At 46.2% G+C, this 24,831-nt stretch overlaps 1 long non-coding RNA gene across 1 annotated transcript in view; it reads right to left on the minus strand.

Moving 5' to 3' along the window:
• Nucleotides 1-752: 752 nt before the first annotated feature.
• Nucleotides 753-24,831, minus strand: part of LOC140392874 (uncharacterized) — a 69,049-nt gene continuing 44,970 nt past the window's right edge. Inside the window, exon 3 of the long non-coding RNA XR_011935446.1 lies at nt 753-4,641. This is a non-coding gene — a long non-coding RNA (uncharacterized lncRNA). The remainder of the gene's footprint in view (nt 4,642-24,831) is intronic.

Here is a 24,831-nt window from a genome sequence, read left to right on the forward strand (position 1 = left end):
AAATATGACAGATTATTATGAATTAGTTCATAAATCAAAGCTTGGTTTCCGACATCAGTTTCAACCTGTGAGGGATAGAAACTGGGGACATGAGAAATACTCAAGTGGTAAAGGTAAAGGTGATCTGATGGGAGATAATAAGGGGAGTGTACCTCAGACTAAAAAAGAAATCCAGGAGGGTGGAAAAGAAATGAAAAGATTCACATGTTTTCACTGTAATAAACTAGGCCATGTAAAGTCACAGTGTTGGTGGTTGAAGAAAAGCACTGGGAAGGCTGATATGGTAAAACAGGATAAGACAGTGGGGTTTGTTAAAGTGTTAAAGGAAAGCCCAAGTGAAGCGAAGGAGGTGCAAAAGATTGTACAGCCTGATCAAGAGGTGATTGATAAGAAGGTGCCAGATTTCTTTAAAGAATTTACTTGTGTTGAAGTTAAAAACTCACCACAATTCTTAGAATTCTCCCTAAACCAAAAAGGGCCGACATTCTAAATGGTGAACAGGGATTCTCACTCCCTGACTCCTATGCAGGCTTAGGTGGGTGCTATTCAGGTCAAACTATATTTTCAAGTTACCCCCCAGGATAACCCATACCTTCACAGAAGATTTCATCTACTTACCACTTAGTAGCATCGATCCTGGGTCCCGCATTGCTAAGTAAGTAAAGTAGGCTTTGTAATAACGACTGTTTCAGGATAAAACTTGAAAGTTATTTTATTATTATATTTTTTCTTTTAAAAGATGCAATCACAGTCTTTACAGAAAGGTAAAAAGATCTTGCTTCTGGATCCTTCTGGTTGGTTGCAGGGACTTTCAGGCCCACCTTGACAATCAATCTTCTTTTTAGATTCTGGTCTTCCTTAGATGTATTAGCTGTTTTAGCTCGGCTGCTTTCCTCTGTCCCTTTCCCATGACCGAGCTATGAGAGCTGACTCTGAGCTGACTCTTGTTCCTTCTCTGCTTCTCTGCCTACCATTCCCTTTCTCAGGGTTTATACATTTTTCTAACAGTTATTAAGTTTATATGACTTTATTGTAAAGTAACTTTTATTTCACTTGGATTGTAAAAGGTACCTTTAATCTAAATTTTTCTAACACGACTAGGTATTCATTTTGTTCATGACCTTATCTCATAGATCTCTGATTACATTGTTTCCTTTGTGATGTTCAAAAATGCTTTGATTTCAAAGGGGTGTTACTTTTGGTTCCTGTCATTTCCATCGTTTTATTATTATCAAATTGTGTCCCCAGCTCATAATTTTGACTTTGGTTTGGGTCTAACGTGTGTTCCTGCAGACACGTTGGGCGCGATTCTCCACTCCCACACCGGTTGGGAGAATCGCATGGGCCGCCAAAATTTCCGGGGACGCCGGTCCGACGCCCTCCCGCGATTCTCCCAAGCGGCGGGAACGGGCCAGTCAAGTTTCACGGGCCGCAGGCCGGAGAATCGCCGGAGACACCCAAAATGGCGATTCTCCGGCACCCCCGCTATTCTGAGGCCCGGATGGGCCGAGCGGCCAGGCCAAAACGGCTCCCCCCGGCGCCATCCACACCTGGTCGCTGCAGTCGTGGGCGGTGCGTGAACGCTGGGGGGGTGGCCTGTGGGGGGGGGGAGGAGGAGGGATCCTGCACCGGGCTTCACCTGGAATGTGGGGTGGCCCGCGATCGGTGCCCACCGATCATCGGGCCGTCCTCTCTGAAGGAGGACATCCTTCCTTCCGCGGCCCCGCAAGATCCGTCCCCCATCTTCTTGCGGGGCGGATTTAGAGAGGACGACAACTACGCATGCGTGGGTTGGCGCCGGCCAACCCGCGCATGCACGGATGACGGCTGTTATGCGGCGCCGGCCATGCCATCTATGCGGCGACGCTTTTACGCGAGCGACAAGGCCTGGCGCATGTAGATGACGCGGCCCCGATCCTGGCCCATTGTCAGGGCCTGAATCGGTCGGGACCGGGGCCGTTCCGCGCCGTCGTGAACCTCGACGGCGTTCACGACGGCGCGGCCACTTCGGCGTGGGAGTGGAGAATCCCGTCCGTTGTCTCCAGCTTTCTTTATTCACCTGGTGTCAACAGAACTTCACAGCTATACATTTGTCACCTAATTCAATTGAACCTCATCCATTCTTTTCCATCTGCTTACTTAACTTCAATGAAGGTGTGAAATATTGCTTTTAGTTTTATACTAAAGATTCAACTGGTGGTGAGTTTAAAAGATTTGCCTCACATTTAAACATTTGTCACCTAATTCAGCTGAACCTCATCCATTCTTTTACATCTGCTTACCTAACTTCAAAAGGTGGTGCGAAACATTGCTTTTAGCTTTATACTAAAATTCACTGATTGTGTCTTGTAAGACCTGCTTGTTTTGTTTGCTAAGCATGCTTGACCAAGGCTATCTGCATTTTAATATCCTCTCCTGGCAGCTGCTGTTAACCCTTCGTGGGATTTCTCCCTACATTCTCTCATGTTTCTTAAATCAGGTATTGCCAGACTTCCATGTTTCAAATGACATATCTTTCCATATTTTTAATTACACCCCATATTGACATTTGAAACATAACTATGTCATGTGGTCAATTTCCCCCCCATCCAATTGTATTGACTAACATATATCTCCGATCTTTGTCATTTGTATGTATGTGTTGTGATTTTAAATTGTGCACCGAAACCAATTCGTAAATATATCCATATTACAGACCAGTGTCGATAGAGTCTTTTTTCATTGTTTCCTCAAGTCCAATTACCGTGACCCACAGCTGTAGCTGCTCAGGAAGGTAACTCAATGGCTATATCCGTGTGTTCCACTACCTCCTTTATTTCCTTGGGGTAGCAGCACCGTAGAAGCTTCCTCACGTCCCTTAGAGACAGCACACAACTCAGTCCATGAGTAACCAAAAAGGTCTTTTGTCCATCACTGGCTGTTAAATGTCCCATTTTTCTGTCATCCAAATTCCTTTCCATTTCTCAATGGAATGGTAAATTATGATATGGAAATCGCTTATTGTCACGAGTAGGCTTCAATGAAGTTACTGTGAAAAGCCCCTAGTCGCCACATTCCGGCGCCTGTTCGGGGAGACTGGTACCTGAATTGAACCATGCTGCTGGCCTGCCTTGGTCTGCTTTAAAAGCCAGCGATTTAGCCCAGTGTGCTAAACCAGCCCCTGATATTATGTACTATCCACTGATTCCCTTGCTGCATTAATTTAAAAGGTTCAATTGATCCTGCTTCTATCCCTAACTTTTTCACATTAATGTCTAACATTGTCCTGAACCATGTACGTCTGCCAGCCCCTCGTGTACATGAGAGAATATATTTTTGACAAATTTCCTTCAAATCCCTTTTGTTTGTCATCATTTCCCTTATAACATGAAGTGTATATTTTCCATTACAACATTTGCAACATAATAAGCCAACAGTATTCACAAAACCACATTGAACTATCACTTTTTCTTTTTCCAAATAAATTCTCCCCATTGTTAGATACAGAGTAAAAAATTAAGTCTTATCTTAACACATTATTCATTACCTAACCACACAAATAGACAAATAGGCAGCACGGTAGCATTGTGGATAGCACAATTGCTTCACAGCTCCAGGGTCCCAGGTTCGATTCCGGCTTGGGACACTGTCTGTGTGAAGTCTGCACATCCTCCCCGTGTGTGCGTGGGTTTCCTCCGGGTGCTCCGGTTTCCTCCCACAGTCCAAAGATGTGCAGGTTAGGTGGATTGGCCATGATAAATTGCCCTTAGTGTCCAAAATTGCCCTTAGTGTTGGGTGGAGGTGTTGACCTTGGGTAGGGTGCTCTTTCCAAGAGCCGGTGCAGACTCGATGGGCTGAATGGCCTCCTTCTGCACTCTAAATTCTATGATAATTCTACGACTGTGTGTTACAACTTTATATATTTGCAAATGTTATCACAATTTCAACACTAAAGGTAAAGTACAATATCGACACATCATTTCATGGCTTTGGGACCAATAATCATTACATATAAAATATGGCATGCTAACAACATCAATATTATTTGTGATGTTCTATGCAATTAAATCAAGAAAACACACTAAACTACCACTATTCTCCCTCTATTAAAACATTCACACAGTTTAGAAATGCTGATCAAGTTCTTGAACGGCAATACCCCCATTATCATACATACATAACAGTGTCTAACAATTTACATGACATTTCTTCCTTAATAACTATTACAGCTCTTCAATGTAATATTGTTTGCTGCATTGGTAACAATTTTCCCGCCGTGGAATCAAGCTACAAAAATTTGTAAACTATTGTCATTTATCATGTTGGGGTTCCTCATCAGTCGCTGCTGTCTGCCGAGACCCTTAATAACTCCACTGCGTAGTACATACCCCGTGGAGACCGCAGATCACCCATCAGCTGATGTCCAGTTAGAGATGTCTGACCGGCGGTTTCATTGCTCAGTCACAATTTGATATTTTGATTTGTTTCTAAGCCGTAAAGTTTTCCTCCGGGTTCTGTCATTTAATTCTCTCAAATATGTAGCCAATTGTATGTATGATTAGTTTCCCCCCAGTACTGTTTAAATCATTCTTCTCTGGAGTGTAGTTCTCTTCCTTCTTATGAACTGGTTTGTCTGTTATTTCTTTTCTTTTTTTTCCCCATCTGAAAAATCAAATGAACAGGTCAAGGGTGGAGAGGGCCCTATTCTTTAATTTGTACTTTCTATTTTCATTTGGATATTCCAGAAGTGCCCTCTCCAGGACTTCCGGATTTCTTTAGCCACCATTTCTTTCCTTTCTCTTTTTGAACTGGTTTATTTTCCTTATCATTGATGTACATCATACAATTAAGACCTGTTAAGCCTCCTCCTTCTGTCATTGCACCCCTGAGTGAGATTCAAAGAATCTCAAACGCCTCCTCTTTTGGTCGCTCAGTGATCCAATCTGGTTGAAACCTTACCCTGATACATTCCGGGTATTGCTACTGCATTTACTTTAATTACTTTATTTTGATTACGACCAGAGTTTTATGAAGGTAAGTTCCGATCATGACATTTTAACTTAATCATCTGTCCAATCAATGCTGCTAACGGGTTTGAATTCACTGTCTTCCCACCAATTGGGTCATGTGTTTTAATTGTGATACAATTTATTTTGCTCCAGACACCATGCTTCTCTAATTCAACTGTATGTTTACCCAGATTCTGAACAATCTTGTCTTTACATTTTACAGCTTCACTGATTATTTTTCCTGCAGTTTTAGTTGATAGCTTCACCCAAATTTCCTCTGTGTTATCAATTGGTATTAATATCTTAATTTTTCCTGCATCTATTTTTATCAAATCTTTTCCTGCCATCAAATTCTCATTTCTTGATACTGCAAGTAATTCTCTTAATCTATCCTTTGGTCCAATATCTTTATTCTCTAAAGCTCCTTCTTCAATATATTTAGCATTCCAAACATCATTTTTTTGTTCTTTTTGCTGGTGACATTCTTGTGAGCGTTGGGCACTAGGACCCTGCGAAGCTATGCCATGTCAATTTCAACGCATCAGTTTCAAAGTAATTTCCTGCACACAGTTGACTGTTGCCGAGTAAAAACTTCTGTATGTGTTCATTCTAAGACCAATTTAGTTCTGAACATACTGATTTACTACCTCATAATACTGATCACATTTCTACCTGCCGTTCATAACTTCTAATTGATGTGAAACTCGGTTTTGCAAAATACAACATTTTAAAAAAATACAAACACCAAAGGAAATTCACAAATCCGTATTAAACACACACACACATCCACTGAGATCTTGGACCTCTATTCTGTAGGGTTTTAGGTACTCTGACAAAAATTGAGACCCCTCCGTGCTGATAAGTCTCTCTTATGCAGGAGTTTTTTGCCTCTTTTAATTTCTTCCACTTTTGTTTCATTGCTTCAACCCTCTTGACCGTGTTTCAGAGCAAGAGGATTATTCTAATTGCCATTGTCCCTCTCAGGTGCACTTTGAAATTAAGGATAAGTACTCTTTCTGGGCCCTATCCAAGGGCACTAAGGTACTATCTTCCTGTTTTAGTTAAGGGTCGATTGGTTATTGGTCTCTAAAGTTCTAGGCATCCCTATTTCTTTAGGATGTCCCTCACAATCGGCCTTACTCTAGGGATGATTTATTTTTTGGCCTCCTTTTACCAGTAATGGATGCAAGATTTTTAGTGCTGTCACCAAGATGTCTTGCAGACTTTTTCTCAGGGTCAGTATCTTCTAGTCTACTGATTTTCCGAGTTCCCACCGGCTGAGAGCAGGTGTGGATAGCGCCAGCGGGACTCGGCATCCCGGGCCGGCCACATAGAGTGGCCCCCGACTGGTGCCATGCCAACCACGCCGGCGCCAATGGCGCCGATTCTCTGCTCTGTGGAGAATCGCGTGCCGGTGTCGGGGTGGCGTGGCGCAATTCGCGCCGGTCGCTGGGACTCTCCGGCCTGGCCCCGGGCTGAGAGAATCCAGCCCAATGTATCTGTGGGGTTTATTGGTGCTGAGAGTTGTTAAGATGTTTACTGTGGGTTTATAAAGTGTTAACTTGATTTATAAATAAACATGGTTTTGTTTTAAAAGTACATTAGATCTCTGTTGCATCAAACCTATAAAGTGGGTCCTTGTGCTCCCCATAACCACAATCTATTAAAAGTCATGGGTCAGGTGAACTCCATGATATACCTTGGAGTTTTCTAAACCCTGGCCTATAACAGTACACTACCATTCACCTACAAGATACAACTGAAAGAGGATGCAAAACCTGTGATACAGGAACCAAGAAGAGTGCCTGCACCTTTTCCGGATTGACTCGAAAAGTAGCTGGACAGAATGACAAAATTAATCAGAAAGACAGAAGAACCTACCAATTGGGTTAACCCCATGGTATGTGTCAAGAAAAAGAATGCCGATATTCGCATATGTATGGATCCCAAAGATCTTAGCGAGAACTTCAAAAGAGAACACTAACAAATACCGAAGTGTGAGGAAATCACATCCGAGATGGCTGGTGGACAGTTCTTTACGAAACTTGACGCATCTCAAGGTTTCTGGCAACTAAAGCTAAAGGAACAAATTACAAAGTACTGCACTTTTAATATACCATTTGGATAGTATTGCTTTCTGAGAACGCCGTTTGCCATAATTTCCGCATCGGAAACTTTTCACCGAACCATGGAGCACATAATCGAAGGCATCAAAGGTATATGTGTGTACGTGGATGGTATCATCCTTTGGGGCTCACCATAGAAGAGAACAATATGATGCTGCTAAAGTCTAATGAGCATCAGGAGAAATGGGCTGAAGTTCAACAAGCGAAAGTGCCAATTTGGAGTAACTGAGGTAACATTCCTAGGTGACAAGCTCTCATTGCATGGCATTGAAACTGACAATGACAAAATCCAAGCAATTTTCAACATGCCAAAACCACACGACAAAAAAGCCATCTTTTTTTTTTAAGTTTAGAGTACCCAATTCATTTTTTCCAATTAAGGGGCAATTTAGTGTGGCCAATCCACCTAGCCTGCACATCTTTTGGGTTGTGGGGGCGAAACCCACGCAGACACGGGGAGAATGTGCAAACTCCGCACAAACAGTGACCCAGAGCCGGGATCGAACCTGGGACCTCGGCGCCGTGAGGCAGCAGGGCTAACCCACTGCGCCACCGTGCTGCCCTAAGAAAGCCATCTTAAGAATGTTGGGTACGATTAATTTTATAGGGAAATTCATTCGTAACCTGCCAGAAAAAACAACACATCTACATGATCTCCTGCACAAGACAACGGATAGCACTTGGACTGAGCAACATGAGCAAGAGTGGAAGAAGCTCAAGACTTCACTAACCACCACGCTAGTTCTCACATTTTTTGACCCATCTCAGCAGATTAAAGTGTTAAATGATGTGTTGAAAGATGGCCCAGGAGCAGTTCTTCTGCAACCCAAGCATGATGATTGGAAACCAGTCGCATATACATCACTATCCATGACGACAACAGAGCAGGGTTCACTCTAATCGAAATAGAATGCCTCGGTTTAGGTGTAGGCTTGGAGAAATTGCACAGCTACATATGTGGGCTTCCAACTTTCACAGTTGAGACAGATCATCGTCCTTTAGATAGCATCAAGAAAAATCTCAACCAAATGTCTCCGCGCATTCAGAGATTGATGATGAAGATACAACGCTCTGACTTCAATCTTATCTACACACAAGGCAAATATTTGTTCTTAGCAGATGCATCATTGAGAGCGGCGATACAAAATATTAGTAGTGAAATTGCTGAAGATGTAGATCTGCATGTCAACCTTATTTCCACACCACTACGGGTATCAGATACAAAACTACATGAGATCCAAGAAGAGACCAGAAATGATCAAACTCTTCAAAAGGTGATTGAGGAACATCAACTCACACTGGCCCAGAGGTCAGTTCTACAATATAAGATCTGAACTCAGTATCATTAATGGAGTGGTAATTTGTTTGAACGCTATAGTTATACCTCAATCTCTTCGCAAGGAGTTACTCAAGAGAATACATGAAGGATAAATCCGGATTTGGAAGTATAAATGGAGAGCTCGTGACTCTGTTTACTGGCCAGGTATAAACCAGGATATTGACAGGATGGTCAGTTGTTGTGACACATGCTAGATGCATCGTTGAAAGCAAACAAGAGAACCTATGCAAATATCCAATTTACCTACGGCACCATGGCAGAAAGTAGCGATGGATCTCTTTCACCTACGAAGAAAAGATTATTTAATTGTCATAGACTATTTTTCAAACTATCCAGAAATGGCTCTACTGTCAAGCATAACAGCAAGCAGTGTAATACTGCATACCAAATCAATGTTTGCGAGACATGGAATTCCTCAAGTCATCGTAAGTGACAACGGTCCTTGCTGTAAAGTATGGCAACACTTCGCAATCACGTATGATTTCAATCACTTCGCGTCAAATCCGTTGTACCCACAAGCCAATGGCAAAGCTGAAAAAGATGCACATATTGTCAAGCAATTGTTGAAGAAGGCAATGGACAGCCAATCTGATCCATATCTCGCACTAATGAGTTACAGAGCATCATTGGGCACATGGTAGATCGCCAGCAGAATCACTCATGAATAGAAGGTGGCGTACCAGACTTGTATACTTGGAAAAGAAGGAGGAGAATGCAGTGGTACTGCAGGAAATGCAAAACATTAAAGCAAAACAAAAGCAGTTCTATGATAGAGTGTCTAAACTTTACCACCTCTCAGTAATGAGGACATGTGAGGATAGAAGATTCAGGTAATTGGTTGAGAAAAACCATTGTACTTGAGGAAGTAGCACCTCATCCCTACAATGTACAGACAGAGGTAGGGTTGGTTTTCAGAACAAATTGTTGCGCATTCTTGAAAACCAGAGAAGACTTTCACAACAACGTGATGGATGACGAATCTACGTCAGTTCGACGTCAGCTGCAGTGTCAGATAGTTCAGCAGTTCTTGATCATAGAGAATGTCATGGAGAACATTGAATCTACAAGTTCTGAGCAGCAAGGTCAAACTTTGAGAAGATAACCAGAATCAGAAGAAAACCTGATCGATTCAATTTGTAGATTTGGACTATTTGTACATACAATGCTTGCTGTTCTTGTATCTCTCTCTATATACATATATACATCTGTTAAACCAGTTTTTAAAATTTAAAGAAAAATTAACACTGTTAGACTCACAGGCTAATGATATCATATGTAAATATACTGATGATAATGTATTAATTTCAATTCCTTCAAAGGAAAGGGGATGTAGTGATATCATGGTTGTGTTGCAATTCACCGACTGACCACTATGAGTCTTAGTAGTATATAAGCGAATGTCAGAGTCAGCTGAACTCAGAATGACTAGGGAGCTGGGACAGAGGTTGCCTGTGCATGTTCATACTATTATTCATCTGTTGTTTTGTATATATTTAACACACAGATAATGTTAATAAATCATTTATAGCTTTAGCTACAAGTGTTCTTGTAATATAAATCAGGTCATCCGACAAGAACATTACATATAGGATGAATAGGTGGCTGAAAAGATGGTGTGAGGGGGAGGATTTCAGATTCCTGAGACATTGGGATCGGTTCTGGGGAGGTGGAACCAGTACAAACCAGATGGGTTACACCTGGGCAGGACCGGGACTGATGTCCTTGTGGGGGGTACTTGCTAGAACAGTTGGGGAAGATTTAAACTAATATGGCAGGGGGACAGGAACCTATGTAAGGATTCAGAGCAGGGGGAAATCAAGAATAAGGAAAAAAGACAGCAAGGAGAATAAGAAAAGTGATAGGTAGAGAAATCAAGGGCCAGAATCAGGGGCGAGATTCTCCGACCCCCCGCCGGGTCGGAGAATCGCCAGGGGCTGGCGTGAATCCCGCCCCCGCCGGTTGCCAAATTCTCCGGCACCGGATATTCGGCGGTGGCGGGAATCGCGCCGCGCTGGTTGGCGGGCCCCCCCCCCGCGATTCTCCGGCCTGGATGGGCCGAAGTCCCGCTGCTAAAATGCCTGTCCCGCCGGCGTAGATTAAACCACCTACCTTACCGGCGGGACAAGGCGGCGCGGGCATGCTCCGAGGTCCTGGGGGGCGGGCGGGGCGATCTGGCCCCAGGGGGTGTCCCCACGGTGGCCTGGCCCGCGATCGGGGCCCACCAATCCGCAGGCGCGCCTGTGCCGTGGGGGCACTCTTTTCCTTCCGCCTTCGCCACGGTCTTCACCATGGCGGAGGTGGAAGAGACTCCCTCCACTGTGCATGCACGGGGATGCCGTCAGCGGCCGCTAACGCTCCCGCGCATGCGCCGCCAGGAGATGTAATTTCCGCACCAGCTGGCGGGGCACCAAAGGCCTCTTCCGCCAGCTGGTGGGGCGGAAATTCGTCCGGCGCGGGCCTAGCTCCTTAAGGTTGGTGCTCGGCCCCCCCCCCAAGATGCGGAGCATTCCGCACCTTAAGGGCGGCAGGATGCCCGACTTATTTGCGCCGTTTTGGGCGCCAGTCGGCGGACATCGCGCCGATACCGGAGAATTTCGCCCAAGATAAAGATACAGCAAAAATAGTCGGGACAGAACAAGGAATGTTAAAAGGACTAGCCTTAAGATTTTGCACCTGAACGCTTGGAGTATTCAAACTAAAATGGATGGCGGAGCAGGCTCCAACGTCCAAATGGTCTCCTCATGCTTCTATTTTCTATGTATGTTTCTATGCTTCTAAGAGTAGCTGTTTAGTCTTAGGAGAAGTGGTATTGGACAGATAGATTTGGGAGTGTATCTCTCTTTCTCAAAGCGTTCATTCTCAGTGCCATGATGCTGGCATAAAGCCTACACTTGAAGAATTATAGCCTTTCGAGCTTGATTGGTTTTGTGATTGCTTTTGACACTAAGTAACTTTGTCCTGAGAGTAAGCTATCATATAATTATTCTCCAAGGCAGGGCACAGCACTTGAGATCAAATGAGATCTTCCTCCCAGGCAAGTTGTTCGAAAACCACTTTCCTTTTCAGGTTAAAGAACATAAATTGGATCCTGAGGGCAACTCTGACTGACCATCATACGTCTACTAGCGTTCAATATTTCAAAGCCAGAGAGAATTCCTGTTGCAATTAATATCAAATGATTTCATTCTGGGAGACTATTTGGCTTTAGTCACCAAAGAAATGTTTATACATTTCCAGATATTAACTAAGTTCCCTACAAGTAAAATTCAAAGAGCAGTGTATATCAAACTTGCAGTAGATTAGATTATTAAAACTACAATATGAATTAAAAAATATAATGCAAAAATGAGATACGTTTGAGCTCTGCTACCTTCACAGCTATGTTCTGGATAATCATGGAAGGACATTTCTACCTATACTTTGATATTTTGGATAGATTGCCTGGAGCAACCTCCTGTTTCACCAATTGTATCCTATCCAATTGCTTAATATTCAAGGAATGGACATGTCAGTCTGCATCTGCATGTTGCCAGATGGTGCACCAGTGTGGGTACAATCTTTAACACTCTCAAAGCATTGGGATATGACGATGGTGGCAGTGGGAGTGTATTGTGGGAGGTGAAGCTTTGGGATATGATGGTGGCAGGAGTGGGAGTGTATAGTGGGAGGAGAGTCATACATCTCTTGTAGCTGAATCAATCACTGTATTTGCCATGAATGTTCTCTTCAAAATTCGAGATCGCCTCAGGCAGGTTCTGTGGAGGATGTGGCAACAGATGCTTATGTCTTCATAAGATCAGCTCCACGCTGAATCATCATCTGCAGCCATATGTGTGCCTCTTCTTGTTTGGGCACTATTTAATGATCACTGACGATGATTCCTCCTCATAAGAAGATTCTTTGTCTTTGGTGCCTTTTGAGTGTCTTATAATCATAGAATCATAGAATTCCTACAGTGCTGAAGGAGGTCATTCGGCCCACCGTGCCTGCACCGAGTCTCTGAAAGAGCACCCTACCTAGCCCCACTCCCCTGCCCTATCCCAATAACCTCACCTAATCTGTACAATTCTGGACACAAAGGGGCAATTTATCATGGCTAATCACCTAAAATGCACATCTTTGAACAGTGGCGGGGCAGCTCGGTGGAGTAATGGTTAGCATTGCTGCCTCACGGCACCGAGGTCCTAGGTTCGATCCTGGCTCTGGGTCACTATCTGTGATGAGTTTGCACATTCTCCCCGTGTTTGCGTGGGTTTTGCCCCCTCAACCCAAAGATGTGCAGGGCAGGTGGATTGGCCATGCTAAATTGCCCCTTAATTGGAAAAAAATGAATTGGGCATTCTAAATTTATTTTAAAAAATCTTTGGACTGTGGGAGGAAACTGGAGCACCTGGAGGAAACCCACACAGACATGGGGAGCAAGTGCAATCTCCACACAGTCATCCACGGCTGGAATTGAACCTAGGTTCCTGGCGCTGTGAGGCAAAGGTGCTGATGCACTAAGCGTCAAGAACCACAAAGACATGTGAGTCTTTAACCAAGGCTTTAATACACTACATAGGAAGCTTACCCGACACAGACGACCCCAGACAAAATGGGTCCGGTCTCAGAAGCTGGGTCTTATACCTAACTCCCGGGGGAGTGGCCATGGCGGAGCTCTCCGTGGCCAGGTCAGGTTACATACAGGTGACCGAACCTCTACAGAGCTACAGTACAATACACAGTACAATACACAGGATTACAGGGCCACGTTACACACAACTATTATATAACTATGTACAACGCTAGGGAAATACAGTGGTGTATCACCACATTCACCCCTTGTTTAGAAGGAAGCCTGAGGTGAAAATATGGAGTAGCAAACACAGTGAACAAACAGGGAGTAACGAACAGAGTCCATCAGGAGGTTCCGTGTCGTCAGAGGTCGAGACGAACGATGGGTATGGTCGATCTCTTTGAACGTCGGAGCTGCGACGCTGAGGTAGTGTCCGGCGGTATCCGTGCGGTCAGTGGTGCTGGGTTGCGAGGCGGCATGACATCCCCCACCGCTTCGGCTGGCTCGAGGCAAAACCGCGGGATGACAGCGGCTGGCACGGAGTAGTAACAGGCCGAGGGATCGACGGGAGCAGAGAGGGAGCGGGGTGGAGGTTGCGGGGCGGGGGCGGCAGGGGCCCCAGAGGGGGCCAGGTCCTTGATGGAGATGGTCTCCTCACGCCCGTCGGGGTACGCTATGTACGCGTACTGTGAGTTGGCATGGAGGAAACGGACTCTCTCGACCAGGGGCTCCGCCTTAGAGGTCCGCACGTGCTTGCGGAGCAGGACGTCTCCCGGGGACAGGAGCCAGGACAGAAGCGATGTCACAGATGCCGATCTCCTGGAGAAGAGAAACATCCGCTCATGAGGGGTAGCATTCGTTGCAGTACACAAAAGGGACCAGATGGAGTGGAGTGCGGCAGGGAGGGCATCCTGCCAACGGGAGACTGGTAGGCCTTTGGACTTGAGTGCGAGCAGCACGGCCTTCCAAACTGTCGCGTTCTCCCTCTCCACCTGTCCGTTCCCCCGGGGGCTGTAACTGGTCGTCCTGCTCGAGGCAACGCCCCTGGCGAGCAGGTACCGACGCAGCTCCTCATTCATAAAGGAGGAGCCCCGGTCACTGTGAATGTAATTGGGATAACCGAACAGCATGAAGAGGTCGTGCAATGCTTTGATGACGGTGGCGGAGGTCGTGTCGGGGCAGGGAATGGCGAAGGGGAACCGCGAGTACTCGTCGATGACATTGAGGAAGTACGTGTTGCAGTTGTGGGTGGGGAGGTGCCCTTTGAAGTCAATGCTGAGACGTTCAAAGGGGCGGGTAGCCTTGATTAGGTGCGCCTTGTCTGGCTTGTAGAATTGCGGCTTGCACTCCGCACAAACTTGGCAGTCCCTAGTCATGGCCTTGACCTCCTCGACTGAGAAGGGCAGGTTGTGGCCCTTGGTGTAGTGGTAGAACCGCCTGACGCCCGGGTGACAGAGGTCATTATGTAGTGCCCGCAGTCGGTCATCCTGCGCGTTGGCACAAGTACTACGGGACAGGGCATCAGGAGGATCATTGAGCTTACCTGGCCGGTATAAGATACTATAATTGTAGGTGGAGAGTTCGATCCTCCACCGTAATATCTTATCATTTTTGATTTTACCTCGTTGTTTGTTGTCGAACATGAACGCAACTGATCGTTGGTCAGTAACGAAGGTAAATGGTTTTCCGGCCAGGTAGTGCCTCCAGTGCCGGGCGGCTTCCACTATGGCCTGTGCCTCTTTCTCAACAGAGGAGTGGCTGATCTCGGGGCCTTGGAGTGTGCGGGAAAAGAAGGCGATGGGCCTGCCCGCCTGGTTGAGGGTGGCACCCAGGGCAAAGTCGGAGGCATCGCTCTCAACTTGGAATGGTGCAGACTCATCTACCGCATGCATGGCGGCTTTGGCGATAGCGGTTTTTAGGAGGTGGAAGGCCTGGCAGGCCTCGGGCGGGAGGGAGAATGAGGGGGAACGGAGGAGGGGTCGGGCCTTGTCAGCGTACTCGGGCACCCACTGGGCATAGTAGGCAAAGAACCCGAGGCATCGCCTCAGTTCTTTGGGGCAGGTGGGAATGGGGAGTTCGAGAAGACGGTTGGGATCGGGGCCGAGGACACCGTTCTCCACCACGTAGCGCGAGTATGGCGAGGCGGGTGGTGCCGAAAACACATTTTGCCTCGTTGTACGTGAGATTGAGGCGTTTGGCAGTTTGGAGGAATTTAGTGAGGTTGGTGTCATGGTCCTGCTGGTTGTGGCCGCAGATGGTGACGTTGTCCAGATACGGGAAGGTAGCCCGCAGTCTGTTCTGGTCCACCATTCGGTCCATCTCCCGTTGGAAGACCGAGACTCCATTGGTGACGCCAAAGGGTACCCTAAGAAAGTGGTAGAGATGGCCGTCCGCCTCGAAGGCCGTGAAGTTACGGTCCTCCGGGCGGATAGGGAGCTGGTGGTAGGCGGATTTCAAGTCTATGGTGGAGAACACCCGGTACTGTGCAATCCGGTTGACCATGTCAGATATGCGGGGGAGGGGATACGCATCAAGCAGCGTGTACCAGTTGATGGTCTGACTGTAGTCAATGACCATGCGGTGTTTCTCGCTAGACTTGACTACCACCACTTGGGCTCGCCAGCGGCTGGTGCTGTGAGCAATGATCTTTTCCGAGAGAAGGCGCTTAATCTCCGCTCGAATGGATTGGCGGTCCCCAAAACTGTAACGCCGACTTTTAGTAGCCATGGGCTTGCAGTCAGGGGTGAGATTAGCAAACAGTGAAGGGGGGGCGGGGATCCTGAGCGTGGAGAGACTACAGGTGGGACCCGGGAGGGGATCAGGGAAGAACTGGGGGTTGGAGACCGTGAGGGGGAGGAGGGGGCCGTTAAAATGCAAGGTGAGGCTGCACAGGTGGCATTGGAAGTCCAGGCCGAGGATCGCGGTGGCGCAGAGGTGAGGGAGGACCATGAATTTGAAATCCTGGAACACCGCGCCGTTCACTGAGAGGGTGACGATGCAGTAGCCCGAAACCTCGGCCGACTGGGAGTTGGAGGCCATGGAAATATGCCTGCGCATGGGTAGTACCTTGAGGGAGCAGCGGCGCACGGTGTCCGGGTGGAGGAAGCTCTCCGTGCTGCCGCTGTCGAAGAGGCAGGTAACAGTGAAACAATTTACCTGAACCTCCATGGTGGATCTGGCGAGCAGATGCGGTCGGTCCTGGTCGAGGACGATTGATACGATGGTGGAGCTGTTGGAGAAGGGTGCCGGATCCGGGAAGCGGCCTGCGGAAGAAGGTGGTGCCGCCCAGGCGTCGTAGGCTTCTGTTGGAGGCCAGGTTGCTGTCGTTGGCTGCATCTCAGTTGTTTGCAGCATTTCGGTCGAGTGTGCAGGTCCGAAAGTGACGATCGGCGGCGGGGCGGTCCCGGAAGCGACGATCGGCGGCGGACCGGAAATGACATGCGGCGGACCGGAAGTGAGGGAAGCCGGGCCAGGGATAATCAAAGATGGCGGCGCCCATGCATCGCACGTGTCGAATAGCGAGCCGTGAACGGAGGATGGCGGCACCCAGGAGTAGCAGGCTGCGGTGTTGGATCCCGAGGCAGCGGTGGAGCGGCAGACGTTTACAAAATGGCCTTTCTTGCCACAGGCTGAACAGGTAGCATCTCTAGCAGGGCAGCGTGTCCTGGGGTGTTTTGCCTGGCCACAAAAGTAACACTGGGGCCCAGGCATTATTTTTACTGCTGGTGTGGCTGGGTGGGCCGTGACTTGCAGGGGTTGTTGCTGGGCAGGCGGCAGGGAGGTAGCGGCCACGTAGGGAATGTGGGCAGGCACATAGGAAGTTTGGGCAGGCATGTAGGACGCATTATTGTCATAGGCTGCCTGTTGGGCCTCTGCCATAGTGACTGCCGTGTCCAGAGTCAGGGTAGTTTGTGCCAGTAGGAGTTGGCGAATTGGGACGGAAGCGATGCCGGCTACAAAGGCATCGAGCACCAGGGCCTCAGTGTTCTGCTCAGCGGAGACTGCTGGCGCGTTGCAGGTGAGCGCGAGGGCACGGAGGTCCCGAACGAACACGGATAGGGGTTCACCCAGCTGCTGGTGCCGGGAGGCGAGGCGGTGGCGGGCGTAAATAGAATTAACAGTTCGTGCATACCGGCTTTTGAGTTTCACGATGGCATCGGCGTAGGTCGTTGTTCCCGTGATGAGGTCGAAAAGCCCGTAGTCGAGCCGTGAGCACAGGAGGTTGAGTCGGTCAGTGTCCGTTTTGTCGAAGGCCAAGGATGCTTCCAGGTAGGCCTCGAAACACCGGAGCCAGCAGTTGAAAAGGTGATCCGCGAGTGGAGCGTGGGGGTCGAGCGAGAGCTTGTCGGGTTTCAGAGCAGCCTCCATTATAACTGTAGTGTATTAAATTGATGCACTAAGCGTCAAGAACCACAAAGACATGTGAGACTTTAACCAAGGCTTTAATACACTACATAGGAAGCTTACCCGACACAGACGACCCCAGGCAAAATGGGTCTGGTCTCAGAAGCTGGGTCTTATACCTAACTCCCGGGGGAGTGGCCAAGGCGGAGCTCTCCGTGGCCAGGTCAGGTTACATACAGGTGATCAAACCTCTACAGAGCTACAGTACAATACACAGTAAAATACACAGGATTACAGGGCCATGTTACACACAACTATTATATAACTATGTACAATGCTAGGGAAGTACAGTGGTGTATCACCACAGGTGCTAACCACTGTGCCACCATGCTGCCTGTCTTCAATTGACGCTTTATGCATGAAGTAAGGTTAGAAGAAGATAGCTCTTTCTAGGAGACAAGAAAGACACTGTGAAAATTACTGTTAACGTGCATAGGGAGAAACAACTACGTATTGCATTTGCAAGAAATGCAGAAAATGAAGCTAGAGCGTTTTATAGCAGACTGCTTGCATTTGTAGCAGGACATTTAAAGATGGTTGTTAATAAGCTACTTAAGCTCCACTGAAATGTTAAACCACCAAATATTCACAGCTCCTATTGCCATACTGGGTGACTGCATGCAAGGAAAAAATGTAATATAAACTTGACACAATAGACTCCATAGTGTGTACATGGGGATGAATTTGGACAATGTTATAACCTGCCTACTTACCATTGGCTGGGGACTAATGACTATCCCACAATCCTGTGGGAGTATGAGCTTCCCCAATGAGGGGGGGGTGGAGAAACCACTAGTAAACTCTTAGTATAAATAAAGCTGGCCAGTTCAGGAACCAGCAGGAAGGAGTATGTAGCAAGGGAAGTTACTGCTACTGTTATGTATATATGTTAAAGTAAATAAATGTTATTACTTTGTATCCTTAAAACTCGTGCTGGATTCTTCGTGGCCCTTACAAAAGATAACATAGGGAAAGATTTCTGGTCCTGATCATGTAGGACCAGGCACAAATGATAATGGGTTTCAGGTCTTCTTATAGTAGATCAGTGATCAGGGACACCCGCTATGAAATGGCAACAGGATTTACATTTTTGACCTTGTCCTCTTCTTTGACAGTGAAAGAGACAGTCAGGGAGGGCATCAAAGCTAGGGTCATCAATGGCATTTGGGATGGCTATTAACTTGGGGGGGAGCACTTACTCATTGATCACTTCGGGATTGAAAGAAATGTTTAGCTTTTCACAATCCTTTTCTAACTATAAAACTATTTTGCCAATCCGGTGGATGTTTCAACAAAATATGGCAACTTAATTTGTTTTCAGTTATTGTCGTCCATTCATGTAACCTCCCCAGGTTTTGATAGGGGTGCAGATTGTTTGAATCAGCACACAATGTCTGTTCCAAAATAAAAAGTAAGAATGAGATAACACAGCCCAGGAAAGTGTGTGATGTGTCATTGCAATCCTAGTCATTGTGACAACCTGCAGGTCTGCACCACCCTGAAAAACAATGAAGTTGGTGCCATCTGTTAGCTTCTACTGCGAAGCAGAAGATCCGACCAATCTTGCATGATTAGTGGCCTTCTATAGAAATGCTGAGCAAACAAAGACAGTGATCAATCCCACTGGTGCAGCTGACTGACTTACACTCTTATTTCTACCGAAGAACGTTCGTACCAAGGGATTTTGCAATAAAACATCAGACTGATTTCTTACAAAACAGCTGTATTTCATTAAAGTAGCTTGATAGTTATATGACCCAAATCTGGTGTGTAATCTTGAGCTACCCTTGTAATTAAGCATTTTTGTCTGGCAGATTTTTTTGCATTCTTTTTTTTAATGAACAATCAACACACAAGCTTAAGGTCAGTTGTACAGAATACAAATTGCAGTCTAACATTTTTCACACAAGGTAACAATGAGTTTCGTTCAGCATGGCCTTGATCTGATACTTCCATTGTTGTCATTGGACTTGCATGGGAACCCATCTAACATGCACATTGGCATAGACCAACAATCAAGCCATTTTATCACAGTCTGATACAGGCAGAGGGAACAGCTCTGATTTTAATTCCATGACGCATTGCGATCCGGGGTGTCCAATCACACTTGGCAAATCTGGAATTAATGCAGCGTGTCTGTCAAAGAGAATGGCTTGCATTTGTGTAGCACCTTTTATGACCTCAGGCAGCCCAAGGCACTTTGCAGCCAATGAAGTACTTCTGAAGTGTAGTCCCTGCTGCAATGTAGGAAATGCAACAGAAAACTTGCATATGGCAAACTCCAACAAACAGCAATATGACATTGCCTAAATAATCTGTTTTTCGTGATGTTAACTGAAGGATAAATATTGGCCAGGATACCCGGGATAACTCCCCTGTTTTTCTTCTGAAATAGTGCCCTTGAATCTTTTACATCCACGTGAGGGGGCAGATTGTGCCTTAGACTTAAAGTCTCAGTTAAAGGGTGGGACCTCCATAAGTGTAGCACTCTCTCAGGACTGCACTGGAGTGCCAGCCTTGATTTTTGTGTTGAAGTCCTGAGGCAGGACTTTTCTCATGGGCTTCTAAACCCCCATACCGAAGAGTCCACTTAAGGATAGTGGGTGAACTGTCAAAGTTGGACAGCCAATCAGCTTGATAGCAACGGCAGGATACCATGGCATATGAGTGAGGGAGAGGGTTGTTTCATGTATAACCCCAAAGGTCTTCATTCATATCTTGTCCAGTGAGAACTTTTATTCAACTGCCCGTAAAATGCCTGCCTCCAGAAGCAACCTGTCATATGACTATGTAAAGCCAGATGTGTCAATCAGACTGGTTACATTTCAAAACCCAAACATTCCCCTTCGCATATCAAACAAAAGATACACACATCCCCCTTTTCCTAGTGAACAGAAGACACATTTGTATGCATGATCCTGTGTGACTGCGAGTTACCCATTAATTCTCATAAAGTAACAACCGTTTGTTCTGCTAGTCAGTCTCTGCACGTGCAATTCACACATAGGCCTGAATTTTAGGATGGTGGCAGCTCAACAAGCTTTATGGGCATAAGGCGGGACTTCCACCATTACTTGGGAGCCATTTCCACCTTGGAGAGTTGCCAGCGAACCAGATTGGCCAGCTGCTCTCCGGTCTGTTTCTGAATTCAGTGCAGAAAGTGCTTTAATGAATAGAGCAGGTCAGGGAAAGTGAAGACAGTGGTGCATTAGCCTACAACATGCTGTGTGCATCATCATAACTTCTCATTCAGCCTTGCCAAACCTATTCCAGCATATCACTCATCACATTCACTTACCTTACAAGCTTCTTCTGTCAACGCCTTCACCAATCCATCATTTCCATTCACCCTGATCTTTGTGCAATGTCAGGCCCTCCCTCATAATCACCCTGCACATCCATTGATAAGTGCACTCTTTACACCAGCTTATAGGTCTCTGGTTCCTCTCCTCATGAAAGATGAGAGGGAACACCAGGGAAAGACAAAGAACTGGGGAGGAGGTTGCCCCAATATCTCACAGCTGACAAGTGCAGAGGGAGTGGCAATGAAGGTCAATGGGGTTTAGCATCCCTGGTCAGTGGAGATAGGCAGATAGAGCACCCGCAACTGCCTGGTGACACATTTGAAAAAGCACCCACATGTCATCCTATTTCTTATGTTTATGTTCTTATATGGCACTCAGTCATGCTGACCTGATTTCAACAGCAAGTAAAATATGATGAGCATAAAAATGATAACCTGTAACATATTCTTTCCTTTCTTTTATGTCCTGCATATGTGCAGCAGCAGACAGAGGTCACTGACAATGATTCCTTAGAGGAACTGAATCCTTCTGAGCGTGTGTGGTAACAGGACTCATGGCTTTGGTATTTTGCGCACAGCTGCTAAAATCTGCTGGTTCTTGCACACAAACTCTACATTGATGGAGTGAAAGCCCTTGTGGTTGACAAACACTCCTGGTTGATCGCGCAGCTGGCTTCTGTCGTACTGCTGCTAGTGATGTTTCTTATCATCTTAACCCAACCCAAGGCAGTGTAATTGAGACCTTTTCTGATAAGTACGCTTCCAGAGTGTAGAAAGTAACCAGCAAATTGCACAAAGTAAACCCTCAACAACAAAAAAATGCTTGGAACAAATCCCTTTCCTACTGGCAGCTAAGAAGACAGTTGGGGGCACAATGCGTTTATTGATATCTCCAGAGGAGATTGCTTCATCCTGTGGTGAACCTGTGAAATCCTCTACCACAGACAGCTGTAGAGGCCAAGTCACCAAATGTTTTTAAGAAGCAAATAGATAGATTTCAAGACTCTAAAGGGGTCTGGAGAGAGGGGGTCTGGGGAGAGAGGATGAGTATGACGTTGAGATGAATGATCGGCCATAATTATATTGAATGGTGGAGCAGGCCCAAGGGACCAAATGGCTTGCTTGTGCCCCTATTTATTTAATGTTTCTACCCTCCCTCATACGCCTTGGGTTCATTGGAAGCCTGGGAAATCCATGGTCTTGATTTTAAAGTGAAAACAATGGGCTTCATCTTATAGCAACCCATCAGGCGTATTTTCGGTGGGTGTGGCAAGGGCTCATAGAATCATAAAATTCACAATGCAGAAGGAGGCCATTTGGCCCATTGAGTCTGCACCGGCCCTTGGAAAGAGCACCCTGCCTAAGCCCACACCTCCACCCTATCTCAGTAACCCCACCTAATCTTTTTGGACACTAAGGGCAACTTAGCATGGCCAATCCACCTAACCTGCACATCTTTAGACTGTGGGAGGAAACCGGAGCACCCGGAGGAAACCCATGCAGACACTGGGAGAACATGCAGACTCCACACAGACAGTGACCCAAGCCGGGAATCAAACCTGAGATCGTGGAGCTGTGGAGCAACTGTCCTAACCACTGTGCTGCCATGCCCCATAAAATACAACAGGTGACAATCCGCCCACCCTCTCACCACCCCCCTCCCCCAGCTGTATCCCAATCGGCAGCCTTTTCCCAATTTCTAAATAAATAAGGGTCAACTGAACTTTCTAACAAGATAATTAACCGGGATAATATGATGCCCACGCCATAAAATAGTTGGCATGGACAGGATGGCAGGAATGAGCAGACTGTTTTTAGGCACAATGATTTAAAAGGCTGGAAGGCAGGGTGGAGATACATCTTTTAAAGGGTGGCCCTTGTGCCACCGCACCTAAAATTTTACCCCTCATTCGTTCTCTCCCACCTGGCCTTCAAAACCGGACCCCTCCCAGGCTGCCCGATCTTTCCTCATCCAAAAAGATGTGACTCCGGAATACATCTTCTCTTTTTCCTGGGCCTGCCTGCAATCTCGGCAGAGCGAAATGCTGTGGTATCGAAAACAGCTTCCCAACACGGTATCAGTGTAGCAAGTTTTAACCCCACTCCCACACCCAAATCCACTCTTCCACATTAAAATTCTGTCCAATGTCTGTGCACTTCACTGTAAATTGCTGGTGCATTTGTGTAGACAAGCATCCGCGGCAACCTTGGCTAACCTGTACACTACTAATAACCTAATGTAATTAGAAGAAATGTAAGTGTCTATTGTTCTAACTTCAGTATATTTTCAAAAGGATGTTGAATATTAATCTACACTTGATTTTGGGAGTCAGACTCATCCAGCAGAGAGAATCAGACTCTATGGTAGCATTTGCCACACAAGAACTGGTTTACAAGTTCAATAATTTATTTAGAGATAGCATAGAAGTGTCTTTGTTGTAAATCCTAAAATTAGAGTGGCTGTACATGATATTGTTCATTTATCCATTTAATGTTAAATATATTTGCCTGTGGATTCCTAACCTGAATATTTGTTTTATATTTATCTGCTTACTAAGTTAAGGGGATTACTTGATAGTCTGTGATTTTTTTCAATTAACCAAAATATAATAGGAATAGTGTTATGACTTTTATTCTGCATATGGCTGCATTAACCAACATATTAAACAATTTAGGGTAAACACGGGTTTGAAGGGAGCATTCGGTCTGCTTACAGGATGTTGCTGACTGAGAACTCAAGTACTGGACTGGACTGTATCTTCCAAGGTTCCAAGGAGCGGCAAGCATTGTCAGGTTGCCACTACACTGCTACTTTCTCACACAATATGGGAGCTCCGAATATTTAGTATGGAATTCCAAAATGCACATCATCAAAAATGTGGAATGCTCCTGTTTTGGGAGTATTTCCTCATCATGCAGGATCATCAGCGGAAGCCTCTTTTATGGTACTAGCTGTCATATTCTGGTGCATTTTCATTCACTAACAGACTGTAAAGCTTTGGGACATTTAAATAGCTTTTCAGTGTGTAGGTAAATGAACGTAAATAAATGGGTTGGGTGTGTAGTGCGGCAAAGTTGGTCGGGTGGTAAGTCGCAGGGTGGGGAGGGCGACAGGGTGATAGGTGGCAGCGTGGCTAGAGTGGATGGAGTGGCAGTGTGCTAGGCCCAGGAAGTACGTGGCAAGGTGGGAGGTGACAGGGTCATGAGTTTGGATCAGATCCAATCAGGGGGGAGTTGAAAGGTTGGGGGGGGGCTGGAGGGTCAGAGAGTTGGAGGGCCGGAGGTGCTCCGAGGGTTGGGGAATCAAAAGGTCAAGGGGGTTTGGAGGGTCAAGGTAGAAGTTGAATGGTAGGGATGGTGGGAAGGCCATGGAGGTTGAATGGTTAGAGGGGTTCAGAAAGTCAGGGGGAAGTTGAAAGGTTGAGTGTCAGAGGGTCGGGAGTTGGGAGGGTCTGGAGGTTGAGTTGGAGGGATTGGTTGGGAGTCGAGGGCCAGTAATAAAGTTACACAGGAGTTAGAAATTGTATTTTTGGTCGAACATTTCCTGATTAGCTATCCAGGTGTAGCAAGTTGGAACCCTCTAATGTCTCCGACTCTAACTCAGAGTTAGTGACTTTATCGGCGGGTCCCGGGGAGCAGGAGATTTGCCCATTGGACATTGAAACTTCCCGGACAATTCCAACAAAGTCCTTGCATTGGTAATTCCGAGGGGTCCTGTAGTATATTCTCTCGGACACGCCCGATATATGACCATTAGGACTCAAGGAGATCTGGGCCATTATATCAGGGGGTAAACATTTCAAAATGTAACATTGCATCTGTATTCTCCTCGGAGTAAGAAGACAGAATTATTTTGTTACTGGTCTAATAATCCAGAGATGTAAATTCAAATCCCATCATGTTGGTTCGGAAATGTAATTAAATAAATATGAAATAAAAAGTTCGGAACAACAACGGTGACAATGAACCTACGAGATTGCCATAAAAACCCATATCATTCACTCTTGTCCTTGAGGGGAGGAAATCTGCCATCTTTACCTGGTCTGCTCCATATATGATTCTGGACCCATGGAAATGTGGTTGATTCTCTATGGGAGACACCTTGTTGTTCAAGT

This window comes from Scyliorhinus torazame, chromosome 2, assembly GCF_047496885.1.
Source record: "Scyliorhinus torazame isolate Kashiwa2021f chromosome 2, sScyTor2.1, whole genome shotgun sequence".
Lineage (NCBI taxonomy): Eukaryota > Metazoa > Chordata > Chondrichthyes > Carcharhiniformes > Scyliorhinidae > Scyliorhinus > Scyliorhinus torazame.